The 20,442-nt window shown below is 45.4% G+C and overlaps 1 protein-coding gene across 1 annotated transcript in view; it reads right to left on the minus strand.

Moving 5' to 3' along the window:
* The window catches only part of LOC143805724 (integrator complex subunit 6-like), a 140,403-nt gene extending 121,476 nt beyond the window's left edge, over positions 1 to 18,927 (minus strand). Inside the window, exon 1 of the transcript XR_013221309.1 lies at positions 18,841 to 18,927. The gene's annotated coding sequence lies outside the window, so the exon portion shown is untranslated. The remainder of the gene's footprint in view (positions 1 to 18,840) is intronic.
* Positions 18,928 to 20,442: the final 1,515 nt, after the last annotated feature.

The raw sequence follows: 20,442 nt of genomic DNA on the forward strand, positions 1-20,442 counted from the left end.
TTGTAGGTATAGGGGAACCTCAGCGGATGACCGCGCTATTACTGAAAAAATCTCTACACAATACCAGATACCGGTGTTGCAGAACGTATAACAGATAGTAACTTACAGGTGATTTTCTTTCTGATGGAATTGTTCACTTTTCTAGTCTTTCCAGCCACCTATCCAGCTCAGGAGCCCCATAGCGGCCATGTCACATTGCAGGGAGATCATGTCTCCCTGCTCTGCCGCAGAGTTTAACTGTATGGGTGTGCTGTGCACGTCATACAGTAGTGTAGCTCCGGGTGGGCACCTAAGACCGCCTCCACTCCCCCCAGTACCTACAATAATGTGTCAATGGTATTAGAACTGAACCCCTTTGTTCTGCCAGATTTCAGAAAAACTGTTTCAGAATCTCAAAGAATATGTAGCGCCTGAATCACTGCAAGCTTCCTCCCTCCCCCGGCAGGGATGTTAACGTACTCACTGCTGCGGCCACCATCCTGCTCCTTCACCTCCTGCTGCCAGGGGTATGTGCATGGCTTGCAGATTTCTTTGCACTGTGCTCTGGGAACTCGCACCTCCTGCCCTCTTAAAAGGAACAGTGCACGCCATCCTAAAGTGTCCCCAGCCAATGACGAGGAGACACTTAAGTCACCTCCACCTGTTGGAGGCCCTAAGCAATGTGTACACTCTGCTTGTTGCATGCTTGCTAGTTTGCAGGTTCCCTGTTCTAACTGGAGTGTTTAGGTCCTAAGTGACCATACATTTTTAACCTTCTAGCAGCATACGAAGTACTGGTACATCATAGGTCATAAGTCACAAGTAGAGATGAGTGAATATTTCAATGTTCGGTTTTTAATTGGCGAATTTGCAATATTCGCCAATTAATTCATTGAATATTCGCCAAACATAACCGAACACCATTCAGGTCAATGGGAGGTAGAAACAAATGCATGCACAACACCTTATAACGGCCCAAAATGCTGCCAAAACACATCAAATGAGGGACAGACACCAGGAAAGTGGCCTCAATTCACCCACAGTACAGATAGTAGCATGGCACTGCAGCAATCAGCTAGGCATGAGGTATCGGGGTCTGGGACAGCATTTACAGCTTTCAATTCAATGCCACAGTAAGACGAGGTGGGTGAAGGATCGGTGTAGGCCTCCTTTGCTGGGAGCCCTGATACCACATGCAACACCTCTACCTGCTTTCATGCTGAGCCACATTAAGGTGGCACGAAAATCAGTTTTGTAGACTACCATTGTCAGAAAAATTTAAGGATAGTAACACGGGTAGTTAAGTCCAAGGAGGTGGAGGCCTGACGGTCTCGGAGGTCTACTGCTACAGGCAACACACATGAAGGAGACCCAACCAGGAGTCTACACATTTACAAAAAATTACTGGCAGACACCAAAGTGACATCAATTTCACCACAGTATAGATAGTATAATAGGGACCAACAGGTCTTCCACTACACCCAATCCAGCAGATGGACACCCAACCAGGAGTGTTCACATTTAAAAAAATGAGTGCCTTACACCACAGAAGTGGAATAACTGTCACGAGAATAGAAATAGTATAATTGGGATCGACCCGTCTTCCACTACAGCTAGCCCAGCAGATGAAGACCAACCATGACAGTTCACATTTCTCAAATTTGTCTTAACATTAGCAGTAGCCACAGCAGACACAGAAGCCACTCTAAATATATCACAGAGTGCTGTTATGTGACATTAATGCATCACACTAAAAAAATGCAATATCACCTAGTCTGTACAGTCTGCGACTGGAGTGCAATAGTCCTTGGAAATCCATGAATTGTTCATCTTGATGAAAGATAGGCGGTCTACACTTTCAAGGGACAGCTGGCTGTGCTTATCCATCAGTACACCACCAGCAGCACTGAAGGCACGTTCTGAGAGAACGCTGGTTGCCGGGCACAATAAAACCTCCAAGGCTTGTGAGGCGAGCTCAGGCCACTCATCAATTTTGGAAGGCCAAAATTTGAAAGTGTCCAAACCCTCCCTGATGGTATTGATATTCATTTCTAGATACTCCTGCAGCATCCTCTCCATTCGTTCATCACGTGTAAGACTTGGACTCTGTTGTGCTGGTGCACAAGCTGGTAAAAAAAAAAGTCTCAAAGGATTCACAGAAATTGCTTTTTCCACTTACACTACTGCTGCTGCTGAGGCGAATGTTTTGGCATTGACAAATTGACGTGTTGGGGGTTGGAAGTCTGGAGCTGTGATGTGAACTGTGTGCTTCACTGCTGTCTTGGGGAAAAGCTCTTAAGGTTGTGTAAAAGCGTGTTTTGACACTCCAGCATTCGTAGGTCCCTTTCCAGGGCGGGACACATCTGGCAAAATGTGGTTATATAGCGTGGATCTAACAGAGTGGTGACCCAGTAGTCAGCAGTATTCCTAATCATAACTATACGGGGATCATGTTGCAGATAGTGCAGCAAGAAGGCACTCATATGTCGGGCTCTACCATGAGGTCCATGCCCATGCTATGTTGGTGGCTAGGTAACAATGAGGCTCGTTTCCTCCATCCCCTCCCACACGCACAACAGAGAGGGGAAGATTATCCTCCTCATCTGACAGTTGGTCACCCATCACTTCTTCCTCCTCCATTTGTTCCTCAGATCTTGCACCTTCGATAACAGTTTGTCTGTTATCACCAGCCCCCCTCAATCGCAGTAATCCACCCTCCCTTGGCACCTGCCTGTGAGACGACATTCTGGAACTTCGAGACAATGTTATCCCTTCCACATCCTCCTCTTCTTCTGGGACCACCATCTCCTCTTCTTCTGGGACCACCATCTCCTCCCGCAGGTTATTCAAAGTCTGCTCCAGCATATAAATGACTGGAATAGTGATGCTGATGATGGCATCATGAGCACTAACCATCTTAGTAGCCATTTTGAAACTGTGCAGAAGGGTGCAGAGATCATTAACCGTAGAACGCATACCTGGGGCCTCGCAGGCCTGCCAGGTTACTTGTTTTCTATTTTCTGTAAAAGTACTTTAGTTAGAATGTTGAAAATCTAGGTAATCCTCAGGTATATAGTTGTTAGTAATTTCCAGTTATTCATATATTTTTATGTTACAGACATTTCGGTATAACAACCTTTTTTTGGGACTACCCCATATTCACGCACCTGGGGCCTTTTAGGCCTGTACTAGGTTTACATGTGATACTCAGTCTTTTTGTCTGTATTGTTGCTGGGGAAGAACTGTTATGACTCTGCTATTGCTGCTATTGTCGGGAAGAGTGTGGATTCTGCATTCCCTTTTTTCCAATATCCTTGATGTGTCAGCCCTCAATAGCTACATTGTTTATTGTCAAACTAATCCAGAATTCCATGCCAACAGGAAAGACAAGAGACGTCTATTTTTGACAGAACTTTGTTATGAACTTTTGATGCCTACTATGATGGAGAGAAGCAGCATGATATGCTTATCAAGGCAAATTACGGAGGCAATGATCCGATGTGGAATACGCTTTCTGGAACATCCAGAGCAAAGAGAAAAAAAAAGAAAGCGCTGCTATATTTGTCCAGCAAAGAAGGAAAGAAAATCGGAGCGTTTCTGTTCTACTTGCGGACAAAATGTATGCAAGGAACATTCAGCCGAAAAAATAATATGTGAGAATTGTCGGGGGAATATGTAAAGTTACAAATAAATATTCCTGCACCAAGTTTGCTACAACCAAAAAATGTTTTCATAAGAAAATTGCATATAGAATGCCTATGTTTGGCGTGCCCGTTAACTTACTTTTTTGTTGTTTTATGCACATAATTATGTTTTGAAATATACACATCTTAGGCTGTGTTCCCAGTAGCACTGGGGTTCGCCAGAAGGGGATCCATAATGGATCTGACCTCCTGGTAACTCCAGCTAAGGCTGCCGGAATGGCGGGATTCCGCCAGCCTTAGCTGGGGTCACCAGGAGGTCAGATCCATTACGGATCCCCTCCTGGCGGACCCCAGCGCTAGTTGGAATGCATCCTTACCTTGCAATTGTAAAATAAATTTTGAAAAGTATTTTTATTTGAGTTATTCCGTGTTATTTGCACACAGGCCTAAAAGGCCCCAGGTGCGTGAATATGGGGTAGTCCCAAAAAAAGGTTGTTATACCGAAATGCCTATAACATAAAAATATATGAACAACTGGAAATTACTAACAACTATATACCTGAGGAATACCTAGAGTTTCAAAATTCTAACTAAAGTAATTTTACAGAAAATAGAAAACAAGTAACTTGGCAGGCCTGCGAGGCCCCAGGTATGCGTCCGCCAGCCTTAGCTGGGGTCACCAGGAGGTCAGATCCATTACGGAATCCCGTCCTGGCGGACCCCTGCGCTAGTGGGAATGCATCCTTACTTTGCAATAAACTTTGAAAAGTATTTTTATTTGAGTTATTCCATGATAATTGTAAACAGGCCTAAAAGGCCCCAGGTGCGTGAATGTGTAGATTTCTATGGGTATGCGTTCTAGGGTTAATCTGTGCCCACTCTGTAAATGTGATATGTGCCACGTCCGTACTGCGTTGACCCAGGCTATATGACATGACATACTGCATCAGGGTTTATTGCTGCTGCCACAGTCGCTGCAACATGTGCAGAGTGGAATTCCACCGTGTCGGCACATCGCATATCAACCTCTTAACTGGCATGGACAAAGACCTCTGTATCGATGCAAGTCGATGACCAGAGGGGTGTGAGTGGCAGGAATGAGCACACCGCTTTGTTGCTTTCTGGAGTAGCTCACCCAGGGCAGGATAGTGGTGGAGAAAATGCTATACCAGCAGGTTGAGGATGTGAGCCATGCAAGGTATGTGTGTGAGTTTGCCTCGCCATAGGGCCGCCACCAGGTTTGCACCGTTATCGGACACGGCCTTCCCTGAATGCACGTTCAGCGGGGACAGCCATTGTTCAAACTTAGCATTGGGAGCTGTCCACAACTCTTCAGCTGTATGACTGAGATCTCCAAGGCATATCAATTTTAATACTGCCTCACTGATTGCGGTGAGCCCTGGCTGCGCAGTACGGAGGTGGTGGGGATTCGCTCGGCACTGTTGGAATACGTGTCTCATTAAAGCAGAGGTTGAGGGCGCAGGTGGAGGCCCTAGAGGAGGAGGCAGAAGCAGGGGAGGAAGTGTTAAATGTAGAAGTTTGTCCTGGAAGCCTTGGGGATTCCAAGACTTGTGGAGCAGTGCCTGTCCCCACAGCCACCAGAATCACCCAGTGCCCAGTCAGCGAGATGTAAACACCCTTAGCCATGCTTACTCATCCAAGTGTCTGTGGTGAAACGCACCCTGGCAGACAGAAATTTAGTCAAGGAATGGGTGATGTTATCTGTGACATGCTGGTGTAGTGCAGGCACAGCTTTCTTAGAAAAGTAATGGCGAGTAGGAAATTGGTATTAGGGGACTGCGACGGCCATCAGTTTTCGGAAACCGTCTGTATCTACCAGGCGGAAAGGCTGCATTTTCATTGCCAACAGATTCGAGTTGGTGGAGTTCAACCTCTTAGCTTTGTCATGCGTAGGAAGAAATTCTTTTACGTGACCACAACTGGAGTACCATGGGCTGCCTGCAGTACTGAGAGAGGGCGGAGTACGGTGAACCAGACAAACTGCAGGACCGTGAGAGGTGCAGGCAGAGATGTTGCGGTGGATCAAGAAACTTGTAGTGTGCTCGTTCGCTGAAATCGGTCAAAAACAGCAGGTATGTCCGCTTCTGTTACAGCTGATAGCGGACTCTCAGTCAGCGTGACTGAAGCGGGTAAAGAACCCGAGGTTCTACGGTTGAAGATCTGCGTCTCAGTAGTTGGCACGGTAACAAAGGAGGAGGAAGAAGCAGCAGATGTGATTGATGTAGCGGCTGATGGTTGCCGAGGTCCACTGGTCTGCATTTTTACGCAGTGGGATTCCCACAGTAAAGCAAGTTGATTGTGCATGTGAAGGTTCATATATGTAGTAGTCAAATTATTGCATTTTTTACCTCAACTCAGTTTTTTTGCAAAGTTGGCAGATTACATGAGATGGCTCATCATTTGCAGTGTCAAAAAAGGCCCTGGCTAGGCAACCCTTGCCACCCCTGCGAGCTGCAGACCCTGCAGGTCACAGGCACAGTTGTGGCTGAGTTTGCATTGCTGCATCACTACGTGTCTGACATCCGGCAAAACGTAACCTCGTCTTCTGCCTCAGATGACCTACTCAGCTGTGTGCCTCTATGTTCATGCCAACTGGGATCTAACACCTCATCATGATCCTCTGTGTTATCACATTCCTCACCCTTGGAGTCACCCTCCTCCTTCCTGCCCTGATAGCACAGTACAGTCCACGTGCGCATCAGATATCCAAGTCTCATCAGGATCACCTCCCCCACCCAGGGGTTAACATCTGATGACGAAGGTCAGGATGCTATTCAGACCCCACTTCATCCTGCCCCGGAACCAAGCTAAAAAAAAAATGTTGAGCATTGGTGCAGATTTCCTCCTCTTTAGGCCAGAGTCACACTACAGCGAGATACGGCCGAGACTCGCAGGTTAAAAACAAGCTCTGGCACCGGTACTCCGGACGGAGTGTGTAACTCTGTAAGGAGGTTGCTTTCCCTGCTCCTTACCTGGAACCACTTAGACAGCTGGGTTGTCGGGGGGAAGACTTTCTGCACTGGACAGAGGAGACCATGTGACTGCTGGGGGCAGAGAGGAAGAGAGGGGGGTGTGGTCAGAAAAGAGCGGGAGAGCAGAGAGCGCGAGACAGAGGGGACAATGAGCCAGACAGAGAGCAGGCTGCAGCACCGCGCTCCCCGAAAGAGAGTGCTCCCTATGAGGGCACTGAGGCTGAGATACCAGCCGTAGTGGAGGCTGGATGTGAGAGTGTGGACTTGGAAGCCTCCATAATCAGAGAAGATATATCCCCTGACAGTGACCTGAGCGCGTAGCCCCGGTGACCGCAGTGACAAGCCAGGACCCCTGAGTGTGACAAGTAAACTGCTCGGTGTGTGTGTAGCATTGCTACTGCAGAAAGCCTGCCAGCCTCATATACAGAGACTGGCAGCAGAGTGGCTGAGTTACTTCCTGCTTTCAGCTTCACTGGAAGAAAAGACTTAACCCTGGAGTCTCCAGTTCTCAGGACGCAGAGGAGAGACTTCAGGATCTCAAGCGCTGCTGGTGACTGTACCCACATTGTAATTAAGACCCTCCAGTCTGGACCTCCCTGGACTGATAAGTTACAAGAACACTCATTAACCCTTTTTATTTCACTTAAGTGTTTACTGTTTGATTTACCCTTATTAACCCCCCTGTTTACTCCCTGCGAGGAGAATCTTACTCCTGTTAATAAATTCCCCTCAACAGTTGGTCTGTCTGTTCCGTGGTGACATACTCAACCCTGCATTCTATTACAGCTCCATGTATTGCTATGCGACCGCACGCTCCGCTCTGGAGTGCTGGTGCCAGAGCTTGGTTTTAACCTGCGAGACTCGGCCGTAGCTCGCTGTGTGTGATCCTGGCCTTACTCTGTGAAGCTTTTGAGTACATTTCTGATGAACATGGCATAGAATGTGTGAACAGCTCTTCAGACTCCACCATCTGTGGTTCCGTACAGTCAGTTGTACGGTTGCTGAGTTGGGATGAGGGGGGGAAGCAATGGGAATTTGGGTGCCACCTCTGGACTGTACTGGGTGTGATGTTGAGGTGGTGGAAGAGGAGGAGAGGCCACTTGAAGCTGTTCTTGCCATCCACTTAAACACATGCTTTTTCTGGGCATCATTGACAAGGCGTACCGCTGTGGCTCTGCCAAAAAAAGGCAGACGAGTAGCCCGTACAGTAACAGAAGTTGTCAGTTGTCTTTGCATATGACGTGACGTTGGTTCACTAGTGCTTTCACAAACATTACCACCTACCCCACGTACACCTTGAACACCAAGCCTAATTCCCCTTCCATCACAGTCTTACTTTTTCCTAGTCATGTTGCTCAGATAGTGTGGTAGGATCACAGCATTAGCAACAAAAAAACCTCTGCACCACCTCTGCAAGCAGCTGAATTTCAGCGACTGTAAATTCCAAGTTGAAATATGATGTGCTGTATCATGTTAGTCACAGAAAAAGAAAAAAAAAAAGAATTGTTTGAGTGTGGATGAGGCCTGTATGTCAAAAAAGTTATGCTACAAACAGTTTGAAAGTCAGTTCCCCTCCTGTATGACAGTAGGAATAGAAGAATTTTTGTGGCTTCTGGATTAGGCCTCTAGAGCTTAAAGGGAAACTGTCAGCAGAATTGTGTATAGTAACCTCCACACAGTGACAGGTCGGTGCCTTTATACTGAATAAAATGATACCTTGGTTGATGAAATCCGTCTTGTGGCTGTTTCTTAATCTTTAATTTTAGTTTTGTGTTAATGATATGCTCATGTCCTAAGGCGGGGTTCATGTATGTGGTGCTCTGATTATATATTCACTAGATGGTGGCCCGATTCTAACGCATCGGGTATTCTAGAATATGTATGCGTAGTGTATAGCACAGGCCACGTAGTATATTGCGCAGACCACGCAGTACAATGCGCAGCCCACGTTGTACATTGCGCAGCCCACGTTGTACATTGCGCAGCCCACGTTGTACATTGCGCAGCCCACGTTGTACATTGCGCAGCCCACGTTGTACATTGCGCAGCCCACGTTGTACATTGCGCAGCCCACGTAGTATATTGCGCAGCCCACGTAGTATATTTCACAGCCCACGCAGTACATTGCCCAGCCCACGTAGTATATTGCCCAGCCCACGTAGTATATTGCCCAGCGCACGGAGTATATTGCACAGCCCATGTAGTATATTGCCCAGCCCACGCAGTATATAGCAATGTGGGCATCATATCCCTGTTAAAAAGAAAAAAGAAATAAAATAAAAAATAGTTATATACTCACCTTCCGGAGCTCCCGGATCCAAGCGAGGCCTTTACCGACGCGAGGCCTTTACCGACGCTCCTCCCGCGCTCCGGTCCCAGGAGTGCATTGCGGTCTCGCGAGATGATGACGTAGCGGTCTCACGAGACCCTACGGCATCATCTTGCGAGATCGCAGCATGGACCGGTCACCGGAGCGTCGGGCAGGCCTGTTGTCGATCAAGGGGCCGACGGACGGTGAGTACATAACGATTTTTTATTTTTTTTTATTATTTTTAACATTAGATCGTTTTACTATTCATGCCGCATAGGCAGCATGAATAGTAAAAAGGTGGTCACACAGGGTTAATAGCAGCGGTAATGGAGTGCGTTACCCACGGCATAACGCTGTCCGTTACCGCTGCCATTAACCCTGTGTGAGGGCCGACTGGAGGGGTGTATGCGGGCGCCGGGCAGTGAGTGCGGGGAGTAAGGAGCGGCCATTTTCTTCCAGACTGTGCGCGTCGCTGATTGGTCGCGGCAGCCATGACAGGCAGCTGCCGAGACCAATCAGCGAACGAATAACCGCGACAGACAGACAGAAGGACAGACAGACCGAAGTGACCCTTAGACAATTATATAGTAGATAATGCAGACTGCTGACAGGTCACTGATCCCTGCAACCTCCAGCGAATGCATACCCGGGACCCCGTGTTACCTCACCCGTGTGAACATTGTGGTCCAGTGTGGGAACAACATAGGGACCTAGGATGAGGACATTAAATAAAGGGGCGCAGGATCTGGAAACTTATTAAATAAAGGGATGATAATTCCTGTATGGTGGGGGGGGGGGGGTCAGGATGAGCATCATATATTATTGGTGTATGGTGGTAAATGGGGACATGATTACTGTAGGGGCTAATCAGGGAACATTATTATTGCTGTAATTTAATTTACTTTTAAGGATACGGTCTTCCATGTGGGAAAACAAAAGGGGTTGTTTTATTGTGCAGGGTGGTACTATGTTGCTTTTCTCTTTTTCTGATGTAGTGCAGTAGTTGGGGAATAAGTGGGAAATGTGCTCTGCAACCGATCAGCTGTTGATAACTTATTTTCTGCAGAGATGAATGATGGTGGTCTGCACTGGATGAAGAAGAAAAGAAAAGATGAAGGACTTCAACTACAGACATCACTGGTGAGTCAGTGTGTTACTTGTACACTGAAACTATACACTATATACTATGTACAGAGCTCCTGTGTATAATGTCACTGGTGATCACTGTATTACCTGTAAATTATACACTGTATACAGAGCATCTGTGCATAATGTCACTGGTGATCACTGTATTACCTGTACTCTATACACTGTATGCTATACTACAGAGCTCAGAGGTGTATCTAGGCTCTCCAGCACCCGGGGCAAAGGATCAATTTGGCGCCCCCCCCATTTGAGCCTTAACTCTATTGAAACTGTATGACCAAGCCAAGGTACATTCCTGAATCCCCGTAATGTTAAAATACATACCAATAAAAGTAAAATTAATTGAGACATCAGTAGGTTAAGTGTTTTTGAATATCCATATTAAATCAGGAGCCCCATATAATGCTCCATAAAGTTTATGATGGCCCCATAAGATGCTCCATATTAAAATATGCCCCATATAATCCTGCATAAAGGTTAATAATGGCCCCATAAGATACTCCATAGAGACATTTGCCCCATATAGTGCTGCACAAACATTATGGCCCCATAAGATGCTCTGTACAGATACTTGCCCCATATAGTGCTTCACAAACATTATGGCCCCCATGTAGTGCTGCACAAACATTATGGCCCCCATGTAGTGCTGCACAAATGTTATGGACCCCATATAGTGCTGCACAAATGTTATGGCCCCCATATAGTGCTGCACAAACGTTATGGCCCCATAAGATGCCCCATACAGATATTTGCCCCATTTGCTGGTACTGCGAAAAAAAAATAAAAAAAAATAACATACTAACCTCTCCGTCGCTCAGGCCCCCGGCACTTTCAATATTCACCGCTCCTCGTTCCAGCCGCCGCTCCATCTTCCGCCTCCTCTGCACTGTCGTTTAGGCAGAGGGCACGCACTAACCACGTCATCGCGCCCTCTGACCTCAGCGTCACTGCAGAAGACGGACCGGCGGCTGGAACGAGGAGCAGGTGAATATCGCGCAGCGCTGCGCTCCCCTCCTCGTATACTCACCTGCTCCTTGCGCGGTGCAGTCCCTGCTTCCCCGGCGCTGCTGCTTCTTCCTGTACTGAGCAGTCACCGTTACCACTCATTACAGTAATGAATATGCGGCTCCACCCCTATGGGAGGTGGAGCCACATATTCATTACTGTAATGAGCGGTACCATGTGACCGCTCAGTACAGGAAGTAGCCGGGGTGCCGGGCAGCCAGGGACCTGCAGGGACCGCGCCAGGAGTAGGTGAGTATAATTAGACAGCCCCCGCCAACCCCCTCCTTGGACCGCCGCATCATCAGGCGGCCCACTGGCGCCCCCCTGTCGGCTGCGCCCGGGGCACATGCCCCGGCTGCCCCACCTGGATACGCCACTGACAGAGCTCCTGTGTATAATGCCTCCAATGGTAATATTAGCATTAGTATTGTGTTTTTTATTAACCCCTTAACCCCCTAGGGTGGTTTGCACGTTAATGACCGTGCCAATTTTTACAATTCTGACCACTGTCCCTTTATGAGGTAATAACTCTGGGACACTTCAACTGATCCTGATGATTCTGACATTATGTTATGAGAAAACATTGTACTTCATGACAGTGGTAAAATTTCTTTGATATTACCTGCATTTGTGAAAACGGAAATTTGGCAAAAATTTTGATAATTTCGCAATTTTCCAAATTTGAATTTTCATGCCCTTAAATCACAGAGATATGTCACACAAAATACAAATTTTTGGAATGTTTAAAAAAAAAAAATAAAAAAAAAAATTAACATTTAACTTTTTTTTTTTTTTCACAAAAAATTTACTTCAGCTACAATTTCTTTTATTTTACCAAGGGTAACAGGAGAAATTGGACCCCAAATGTTGTTGTACAATTTGTCCTGAGTACGCCGATACCCCATATGTGGGGGTAAACCACTGTTTGGGCGCATAGCAGAGCTTGGAAGGGAAGGAGCGCCGTTTGACTTTTCAATGCAAAATTGACTGGAATTGAGATAGGACACTATGTCGCGTTTGGAGAGCCCCTGATGTGCCTAAACATTGAAAACCCTAAAGGTACCTTCACATTAAGCGACGCTGCAGCGATAGCGACAACGATGCCGATCGCTGCAGCGTCGCTGTTTGATCGCTGGAGAGCTGTCACACAGACCGCTCTCCAGCGACCAACGATGCCAAGGTCCCCGGGTAACCAGGGTAAACATCGGGTTACTAAGCGCAGGGCCGCGCTTAGTAACCCGATGTTTACCCTGGTTACCAGCGTAAAATGTAAAAAAAACAAACAGTACATACTTACATTCGCGTCCCCCGACGTCCGCTTCCTGCACTGACTGAGCGCCGGCCCTAACAGCAGAGCGGTGACGTCACTGCTGTGCTGTACTTTCACTTTCACTTTACGGCGCTCAGTCAGTGTGGGAAGCGGACGCCGGGGGACGCGAAGGTGAGTATGTACTGTTTGTTTTTTTTACATTTTACACTGGTAACCAGGGTAAACATCGGGTTACTAAGCGCGGCCCTGCGCTTAGTAACCCGATGTTTACCCTGGTTACCAGTGTAAAACATCGCTGGTATCGTTGCTTTTGGTGTCAAACATGACGATACACGCCGGTCTGACGACCAAATAAAGTTCTGAACTTTGTTCAACGACCAGCGATATCAAAGCAGGATCCTGATCGCTGCTGCGTGTCAAACTAAACGATATCGCTATCCAGGACGCTGCAACATCACGGATCGCTAGCGATATCGTTTAGTGTGAAGGTACCTTTAGGAACTTATCTAGATGTGTGCTGAGCATTTTGACCCACCAAGTGCTTCACAGAAGTTTATAATGCAGAGCCGTAAAAATAAAAAAATCATATTTTTTTTTCACAAAAATGATCTTTTCGCTCCCAATGTTTGTATTTTCCCAAGGGTAACAGAAGAAATTGGATCCCAAAAGTTGTTGTGCAATTTGTCCCGAGTATGCTGATACCCCATATGTGGGGGTAAACAACTGCGCATGGCAGAGCTCGGAAGGGAAGGAGCGCCGTTTGGAATGCAGACTTAGATGGATTGGTCTGCAGGCGTCACAATGCGTTTGCAGAGCCCCTGATGTACCTAAACAGTAGAAACCCCCCACAAGTGACCCCATATTGGAAACTAGATCCCCCAAGGAACTTATCTAGATGTGTTGAGAACTTTGGGTGCAAGGGAGAGCTCGGAAGTGAAGGAGTACGGTTTTACTTTTTCAACGCAGACTTGGCTGGAATTGAGATCGGACGCCATGTCGCATTTGGAGAGCCCCTGATGTGCCTAAACAGTGGAAACCCTAACAATTCTAACTGAAACCCTAACACACCCCTAACCCTAATCCCAACCCTAACCACACCTCTAACCCCAACACACCCCTAACCCTAATCCCAACCCTAACCACACCCCACCCCTAACCCTAATACCAACCATAACACTAACCACACCCCTAACCCTAATCTCATCCGTAAATGTAATCCAAACCCTAAGGCTGCCGTCACACTAGCAGTATTTGGTCGGTATTTTGCCTCCGTATTTGTTAGCCAAAACCAGGAGTGGAACAAATAGAGGAAAAGTATAATAGAAACATATGCACCACTTCTGCATTTATCATCCACTCCTGGTTTTGGCTTACAAATACTGATGTAAAATACTGATCAAATACTGCTAGTGTGACGGCAGCCTAACCCTAAGTTTAGCCCAAACCCTAACCCTAATGGAAATAAATACATTTTTTAATTTTATGATTTTTCCTTAACTAAGGGGGTGATGAAGGGGGGGTTTGATTTACTATTTATAGCTGTTTTTTTAGCGGATGTTTATGATTGGCAGCTGTCACACACTAAAAGACGATTTTTATTGCACAAAAAGAGTTTTTGCTTCTCCACATTTTGAGAGCTGTAATTTTTCCATATTTTGGTCCACAGAGTCATGTGAGGTATTGTTTTTTTTGCAGGATGAGTTGACGTTTTTATTGGTACCATTTTCCGGCACGTGACATTTTTTTATCGCTTTTTATTCCGATTTTTGTGAGGCAGAATGACCAAAAACCAGCTATTCATGAATTTCTTTTTTTTTGGGGGGGGGGCGTTTATACTGTTCCAAGTTTGGTAAAATTGATAAAGCAGTTTTAGTACTATTACAGCGATACCTCATTTATATAATTTTTTTATGTTTTGGCGCTTTTATACTATAAAATCTATTTTATATAAAAATAATTATTTTTGCATCGCTTTATTCTGAGGACTATAACTTTTATTTTTTTGCGGGACAAGATGACGTTTTCATCAGTACCATGTTTATTTATGTCTTTTTGTTCACGTGTTATTCCACTTTTTGTTAGGTGGTATGATAATAAAGCGTTGTTTTTTGCCTCGGTCCCTGCAGGACCCGGAAGGAGCCCCACGGCCATCTTGGATCCGGGCCCTGCAGGGAGGAGAGGCTCGGAACAACGCAATCACATCTCGTTGTTCCGGAGTCTCAGGGAAGCACACAGGGAGCCTCCTCCCTGCGCGATGCTTTCCTATGCCGCCGGAATGCTGCCATCATGTTTGATCGCAGTGTTCCGGGGGTGTGCCGGGAGCGGTCCATAGTGCCGGATGTTAGCTGTAATAATCAGCTGACACCCAGTGGCGATCAGCCGCGCTTCCCCCGTGAGCGCGGCTGACTGCCCACGACGTACTATCCCGTTCCTGGGAATTAAGTCCCAGGTCACCTCGACAGGATAGTACGTCATATGGCAGAAAGGGGTTAATGATCAGTCACTATGTGGTGGTAATATGTGATCTGGCCATCGTGTGGTGGTATTTTTTCCCTGTATGGGGTATTTGGTCATGGTGAGAATATGTAGTGTGGTCACGACGTGGTGGTATTTGTTCCTTGTATGTGGTACTATTGGTCTTGGTATAGGGGATTGTGTTGTGTATGGCGGTCACTTGTTCTCTCTGATATCAATAAGGGGAAGATTCTTTATTTCCAATATAGATTAAATACTTGGATGTTCAATTCCTCCCTTTCCTGTGACTATTACACAGTAGCAAATATGCACTTACAGGGCTTCTACGTTGAAAACAAGTAATCACCTATCCTAAGGCCATGTCCACACATTCAGTATTTGGTCAGAATTTGTAAGCCAAAACCAGTAGGTGCTGATAAATACAAAAAAAAGAGGTGACGCATTTCTACTTTTCATCTGATTGTTCCACTCCTGGTTTTGCTTTACAAATAACTGATGTAAAATACTGGCCAAATACTTAATATGTGAACGTGGTCAAAGGATAAGTGATAATTTATAGATTGGTGGGGGTCCGACTGCTGGGACCTGCACCGATCTGCAGAAAGTGCAACTTTTATCCTCAGTAGTATGGAGCGGCATATGTATGACTCAACCACTGATCATTTAATTCACTAAGTGATTGCACTTGGCTTTTCCTGGAAGCCCCCAAAGACAATGAATGGAGCCGAGTTCAGATATTCCACCTGCTGCTCCATTTTAAAATGGGGATAAAAGTGCCCTGTCATGGATAAAAGTTCCCCATGGTTTGATTCCGCGATCATTAAGTTATCACCTATAACCTGTGAATCAGTGATAACTTGTTTTCACCAAAGAAGGGGAGAAAACATAAGTCACTTGTGATAAGTGAGTATACAGATGTGACAGCAGAGGCTCACAGCTGCTTTTTTAGCTAGCATATGCAGTGGCTGGTCTCATAGGCAGTTTTATCCATGATTTTCACAGATAGAACATGTACCCATAACAGTCTATGGTGTTGTTCACGTTACATTACAAAGACATGTCCGTTTTTCACACGAGTCCAGATGAAAATCACCCATAGAGGTGAACCTTCAGGCTGTGTTCACACGAGGCAGAAAATCTGCTGCATATTATAGTAGAAACCCTATGGAAATTTTTACAAAACTCATCCACATGCAGAGAAAACCTACAGCATAAATTCACCAGCGCTGTGGATTTAGGATCTGTAGCATATCAAATGAGGGCTCATTCATTTGTCCATTTTTCACGAACGTGAAGATAAAAAAAAAAGCCTTGTAAATAGTTAAGCGTTTGTTAAAAAAAAAAAAAAAAAGTCAGAAAAAGCTCTTTAAAAATGCTTGAAAGACTTTCTATTAATTTATATTGTAAAACAACTTGCTGGTCATATGTTTAGTGTTTTGGGCATTTTTTTTCTGCTTCAGGTTTTAAAACATGTTTTTTTTAGGAGAAAAAAAAAAAAAAGCAAGCGCATGTCACTTCTTTAAAGCGATTTGTCATGGAATCAGCTCAAAATTGGCTCTGTCCAATCAAAAAGCTGCAAAAATAAGCTCCAGGATGAAAACTCTTCCATAACAACAAGTTTTCTAGAGGAAAGTACATCAGGAAATGATTCATAGATGGAGCATTTTGTGAATCAGTTTTGACAAAAAACAAAAAAACAAAAAAAACAACGAAACTCTAGCTTAGCTTTGCCCTAATGCCAGATTCACATGTAGGGTCAGAGTACGGAACGCAAGGCACAGGACTATGGTTGGGGAGACTCATGGTCGATCCACAAATCATTGACCATGACACACTGATGTGCGAATGCCGCTAAAGGCCTGTTTCACACGTCAGTGGCTCCGGTACGTGAGGTGACAGTTTTCTCATGTTCCGGAGACACTGACTCACGTAGACACATTAAAATCAATGTGTCTCTGCACATGTCAGCTTGTTTTCACGGACCGTGTGTCCGTTTGAAAACCACGGAGACATGTCAGTGTTCGTGGGAGCACACAGATCACACGGACCCATTAAAGTCAATGGGTCCGTGTGCTGTGCAGGAGACAGTGCTACAGTAAGCACTGTCCCCCCTGCTTGTGGTGCTGAAGCTGCCATTCATTCCTTCTCTCCAGCGAACGCTGCTGGAGAGAAGGGATGAATGGCGGCTTCAGCACCACAAACAGGGGGGACAGCGCTTACTGTAGCGCTGTCTCCTGCACGGTCCGTGTGCCACGTGAGCTCACAAACACACGGACACAGATAACTCCGGTACCGATTTTTCCGGTACTGGAATTATCTGGACGTGTGAGACTGGCCTAACACTGAGTGAATGGAGGGGAACAATGACAGTGGTCAGGAGCTCGAATGCACTGGTATCAGTTTTGCAGATCGAGCTAGGTAAATGACTATGGACTACCACCAAGATAAAGGACTACGGGTCCTGTACACAGACCAACTAGCGGAAAACCTTTACGGATCAGAGGTTGATTAGTAGCCTCTTTACATAGGCAGACCAAAGTGAACTATGTGTACTGCGCGAGCTATATTAGATCGTTCAGTGCTCGTAGGCTGCCATGGCCATGGCTCTCAGAAGTGTAATTTTTGGTTACATAGAACGAAGGATCGAGAAGAAAGATGATCTTTTGTGCAAAAGATCATTTCATCCAATGAACAAGCATAAACTTTATTCCTCCCGATAGCCTTGGGATTTCAGTCATAGGGGTGGCACCGGCGTGTATAGAGAGTGGTGGCTGTGGCTGTAATGGTTGGCTGTCAGTCAGTGCCTGGGAAGCTGATACAGGTGTTGCTATCTATCACTGAAACCCGAATGGTGCTGGGGCAGAATAAAGTTAATTTCCTCCAGGCAGCGGGGCTCTCAGTGCCGGTACTGGACCGTCTCAAAACACTATTAACCTATAGTTTAAAAGCCTTATTTTACCTGATAGGTTCCCTCTAAGAATGCTTGTTCACAAATGTCTTTCAGTGTAAATGCGCTTAAGTCTAGATACACACTATGTTCGTGGCCATTGTCAGGAGGTATTGGCTTGACTGTGGCCACTGAGGATGGATACCGATAAATAACAAATAAAGGGGACATCACCTTGTGTGAAACGTAAAAGACAAGCACCAACAGGTAGCAGATCAGAGGGATTCCCAACAAAGGGAGGCTTACCTTTCTGTTAGCAGAATGCAGAACCCACTTAGGCTGTGTGCACACGATGCGGATTTAGTGTGGATCCGCAGTGTTTATTTCCGCACAGAAACGCAGCAGATCCGCAAAGTGATTTACAGTACAATGTAAATCAATAGGAAAAAAAAAATGCTGTGCTAATGGTGCAGAAAATTCTGCATGAAAAACGCTGCGGATCAAAAGAAGCAGCATGTCACTTCTTTTGTGCGGATCTGCAGCAGTTTCTGCACCCTTCCATTATAGAAATCCGCAGTGGGAAAAAACACATGAAATACGCAACACAAACATACAAAATCCGCATAAAAGTGTGTGTGTCTGTGTCTTTTTTAAAGTTTTGGCCCAAAATAATTGTGCCAAAATGCATCAAGGGTTGCGTGGAGTGAAGTTGCACCAAATGTTGGTACTTTTGTAAAAAATTTTCAGTTGATGAATCAAGCACAAACATCTGAAATTGATAAACTCTGCTCACAAAACAGAAATAAAAATAGGCAAGCACAAGTAAAATAGGCACAAATAGAATCATAAATTGGGTGCACAAAATAAAAAAACAAGCCCCAAAAACACAAGGGTGCATCAGGGCCTACAACTTGTCCTAGTTGACATTATATCAATCTCAAATCAGGCTCACATACGACTATCTTGAAGGGCAAAAAAAAGGGGGTTATAGCTTTTGGAAGAAAGGGTATAAAAAAAAAAAACAGCAAAAATGAAAAATTTCCAGGTCACGAAGAGGTTAAGAAATCATTTTACCTCCATTCTAACTTCTGAACAATTTCTAACAGCTTTAATACACAATTATTACTCACTTTCCAAATCCTTGAAACAATTCTCGGCTCTTCTTAGAACCTGCCTAAGTTTTGCTAGCAGCCATTTCCCCATGTGAACCTGCCCGAATTCCAACACCTGACGTTCATCTCCTCTGTTTGCAGACACTGCTGGAGTTGCAGCAGCCAACGGCTGCAGGCTGTTTGCTAACCAGGGATTTGCTGAAATAAAACATTCTGTTCGATGGTACCACGCTAACATTTTGTGAATGAAGTTGTTCATGTAGCGCACAGCGGGCGGCCCAACACATAGAAGCTGATGTGTTGTTACATTTTCTTATATGTTTGGAACTTTTAAAAAAATGTAACGTGTTGGCAGCTGGAGGGCAGAGGGATAGTCTTCTCCTGTGGCACATTGTAACAACCTGAGGTTCTCCAGCTGTTCTACAACACTTCTGCTATTGTGGAGGACTGCAGGCTCACGTTTTAAGGTACCGTCACATTAAGCGACGCTGCAGCGATATAGACAACGATGCCGATCGCTGCAGCGTCGCTGTTTCGTCGTTGTGTGGTCGCTGGAGAGCTGTCACACAGACGGCTCTCCAGCGACCAACGATGCCGAAGTCCCCGGGTAACCAGGGTAAACATCGGGTTACTAAGCGCAGGGCCACGCTTAGTAACCCGATGTTTACCCTGGTTACCAGTGAAGACATCGCTGAATCCGCATCACACACACCGATTCAGCGATGTCAGCGGGAGATCCAGCGACGAAATAAAGTTCTGGACTTCTAGCTCCGACCAGCGATATCACAGCAGGATCCTGATCGCTGCTGCGTGTCAAACACAACGATATCGCTATCCAGGAAGCTGCAACGTCACGGATCGCTATCGTTATCGTTGTTAAGTTGTTCAGTGTGAAGGTACCTTTACCATTCTTGGAACTGTAGTTCTAGTACAGTATCAGGGCCACAGACTTCTGCATGGAGCCCTTCTTGTACAACTCTCGACATGCCAATGTTGCACTGGCCATCACAAAATATAGAACCCCTGACAACTTGTTTATAGTTTAAATATTTGAGCAAATAGACAAAGCAAAAAAGCTAAGTCCTGAAGGCATTGAGTGCATAAAATCATGGAAATCGCACAAACAAAAAAGTCAACTGATCTCGGGTGCAAGATATTGCACGGTAATAGCTCAATTTATAGGTGTTAAATTCCCACAATGAGTTTTTAGTGAGTTTTTGAAGCTTTAAAAAAATGCAAGATTTAAGGCTATGTTCACACGTTGTGTTTTTGGTGCGGGTTATTTTAATGCCAAGTTTAAGCTGCTTACATAAAGAAGGTTTGGCTTAGTTTTAGCTGTGTTTTTACGTAGTTTTCAGTGCATTTTTTATGCTTTTTTTACTGTGGTTTTGTCAGTGTGCATTTGTCTCATGTGTGCATGATGATAAAGTTTTGTGCATAAAAAAACTGATTCAACTTCATGAAGTATGTACCAGGAAGGTACATACCAGCTTTGTTTAAAACATGACACACCAACAAGAGACAAAAACAGCAGCTTCAAAAACGCAATAAGGCTATGAGCACACGTTGCAGATTGGTGTGCGGATTTTTCTGCACTGTCTTTGCAAAATCCGCAGGTTA

Source organism: Ranitomeya variabilis, chromosome 2, assembly GCF_051348905.1.
Source record: "Ranitomeya variabilis isolate aRanVar5 chromosome 2, aRanVar5.hap1, whole genome shotgun sequence".
Taxonomy (NCBI): Eukaryota; Metazoa; Chordata; class Amphibia; order Anura; family Dendrobatidae; genus Ranitomeya; species Ranitomeya variabilis.